Here is a 3,373-nt window from a genome sequence, read left to right on the forward strand (position 1 = left end):
AGGAAAGGAAGGAAGGATGGTGGAAAGAAGGAAGGAAGGAAGGTAGGAGGGAGGGAGGAAAGAAGGAAGGAGGGAGGAGGAAAGAAGGAAGGAGGGAGGAAAAAAGGAAGGAAGGGAGGAAGGAAGGTAGGAGGGAGGAAAGAAGGAAGGAGGGAGGGAGGCAAAAAGGAAAAGAGGAAGGGAGGAAAGAAGGACAGAGGAAAGAAGGAAGGGAGGAAGGTAGGGGGGAGGAAAGAAAGAGAGAAGGAGGGAGGGAGGAAGGAAAGGAAAGAAGGAGGGAATCGAAGAAGGACAGAAGGAAGGTAGAAAGGGGGATGGAGGAAGGAAAGAAGGGAGGGAGGAAAGAGAGAAGTAGAGAGGGAGGGAAGGACCAGACGGAAGGAAGGAAGGGAGGAAAGAAGGAACAGTGAAAACAGACGGGGTCAATTTGACGACAGGAAGGTTAAAATAGATCCATGATAAAAAGCTCAGGCTGCATTTTCCAGTTTCAGTCATCAGAATATAATTTAAAAACACAAATTTTCCGTTTTTAATTCCCGTCATTGTGTCACATAATTATTAATAAAATAAATAAACGTTAATAAACCAACATTTAGTCAGAAGCAACGAGATGTTTTGTTAGTTATTTGTATGATAAATAGATGACAAGGGAACATTTTCCTACATATAAAAGATTATTATAAGTATTTAATATACATTTCCTTTTTTCTGTGTTATTCGCATATTGTTTTTTTCTTATTGGTTCTTTTTTCGGTGGGGAATTATAAGTGTGTCTGTATATTATAATAACTGTTTGTAAATATTATTTGTTATTTTGTTATAAGTCAACCGACAGTAATTTGTTTTTTTGTTTTTAGGAATATTTTTGGAATATATGAAGATTTGTCTTGAGACTAAAATCTGGTTTCATAAAGATTTTTTAGATTTTTTTTGGCCTTCATTTTTTCTCTCAGATTAGTTTAAACAGGGAGGTGAAACATGAGGCCCGTGGGCCAGAACTGGACCGCCAAGGGGTTCAATCTGGCCCACCTTCCTTCCTTCCTTCCTTCCTTCCTTCCTTCCTTCCTTCCTTCCTCCTTCCTTCCTTCCTTCATCCATCTTTCCTGCTGCCTTCTTTTCCTTCTTTTCCTTCCTTCCTTCCTTCCTTCCTTCCTTCCTTCCTTCCTTCCTTCCTTCCTTCCTTCCTTCCTTCCCTCCTTCCTTCTTTCCTTCCTTCCTTCCTTCCTTCCTTCCTTCCTTCCTTCCTTCCTTCTTTCGTTCATCCATCTTTCCTGCCTGCCTTCTTTTCCTTCTTTTCCTTCCTTACTTCCTTCCCTCCTTCCTTCCTTCCTTCCTTCCTTCCCTCGTTCATCCATCTTTCCTGCCTGCCTTCTTTTCCTTCATTCCTTCCTTCCTTCCTTCCTTCCTTCCTTCCTTCATTCCCTCGTTCATCCATCTTTCCTGCCTGCCTTCTTTTCCTTCCTTCCTTCCTTCCTTCCTTCCTTCCTTCCTTCCTTCCTTCCTTCCTTCCTTCCTTCCTTCCTTCCTTCCTTCCTTCATTCCCTCGTTCATCCATCCTTCCTTCCTTCCTTCCTTCCTTCCTTCCTCTCTTTCTTCTTTCTTCCTTACATATTTTAAGCCTTAAAAGTGTACTACCATAACACCCACGTTTCTATGACGACAGTGGCAGAAATAGAGGAAAAAAGTCTCTAAATGTGTGTTTTTCTATCAACGTAGGAAGGAAAGACTTTAGACATAACAAAGTAAAACAACCATTGTTCTGCTACTGTGTAATCAGTGCATTTTTTTAGACAGGTGAATTTAATCTGAACTGTAATCCTTAAGATCTAAGAACTATTTTATCTTCAGTATCTTATTCTGAAAACAAACAAACACTGTCCTGAAAAAAAAAGTTTAATAATAATAAAGAATAAACATGATCGGGCAGCTGCATTTTATTTATTATTTTAAAGAAATGATCCTGTGAATGTTTGTTGAACGTGTAATGTGCATCACTACGTTGTTCTGTTTTAATGACAGTGTGTTTATGGAGGATGTGTCACTGAGCCTCGCATCTGCTGTAAGGCAATAAAGTTTATTTAAAAAAAATATGATGTGTGTGTTTGTTTATATTGAAGAATAATGACACTTAACCCTCCTGTTGTCCTCGAGGGCAAGGAAGGAAGGGAAGTAGTAAGGAAGGATGGAAGAAGGAAGGAAAGGAGGGAGGAAAGAAGGATGGAGGGAGGGAGGGAGGGAGGGAGAAGGAAAAGAGGAAGGAAGAAGGACAGAGGAAAGAAGGAAGGGAGAAAGGTAGGGGAGGAAAGAAAGAGAGAAGGAGGGAGGGAGGAAAGAAGGGAGCAAAGGAGGAAGAAGGAAGGAAAGGAGGGAGGGAGGGAGGAAGGAAGGAAGAAGGAAGGTAAGGAGGGAGGAAAGAAGGAAGGAAGGAGGGAGGGAGGGAGGGAGAAAAGAAAGAGGAAGGAAAGAAGGACAGAGGAAAGAAGGAGAGGGAGGAAGGTAGGGGGGAGGAAAGAAAGAGAGAAGGAGGAGGGAGGAAAGAAGGGAGGAAAGGAGGAAGAAGGAAGGAAAGGAGGGAGGGAGGAAGGAAGGAAGGAGGGAGGGAGGGAGGGAGAAAAGAAAAGAGGAAGGAAAGAAGGACAGAGGAAAGAAGGAAGGGAGGGAGGAAGGAAGAAAGAGAGAAGGAGGGAGGGAGGAAAGAAGGGAGGAAGGAAGGAAGAAGGAAGGAAAGGAAAGAGGGAGGAAGGAAGGAAGAAGGAAGGAAAGGAGGGAGGAAGAAGGAAGGAGGGAGGGAGGGAGGGAGGGAGGGAGGGAGGGAGGGAGGGAGGGAGGGAGGGAGGGAGGAGGGAGAAAAGAAAAGAAAAGAGGAAGGAAAAGAAGGACAGAGGAAAGAAGGAAGGGAGGAAGGAAGGAAAGAAAGAAGGAGGGAGGAAAGAAGGAAGGGAAGAAGGAAGGAAAGAATGAACAGTCAAAACAGACGGGGTCAATTTGACCCGGGAAGACGACACAAAGGTTAATAGAAACCATCACCTAAAGCACAGATGTGCTGAGTCAGCTAAAATAAAGCTTTCAATAAATGTTCAAATGATCCAATAATTCAGTAAAAAGATTAGAGAAAAAGTCCAAAAACTGAAAACACATTTGTGTATCAGAACTTAGTTTTTACTTCTTTCCTCTCCCATTAATCATCTCACCACCCCTCACATTTATCTGCTGACCCTTTGGAGGGGCCCCACCCCTAGGTTGGGAACCACTGGACTAAACTAGCTAACTGTTATAAAGTAGTGTAAACTAGCTCCACCTCCAGCAGCTACAACAGTAACATGCTGCTCTAACACTGATGCTTCACTATTAATAATCTAATGATGTCATAATA

This window comes from Scomber scombrus, chromosome 20, assembly GCF_963691925.1.
Source record: "Scomber scombrus chromosome 20, fScoSco1.1, whole genome shotgun sequence".
Taxonomy (NCBI): domain Eukaryota; kingdom Metazoa; phylum Chordata; class Actinopteri; order Scombriformes; family Scombridae; genus Scomber; species Scomber scombrus.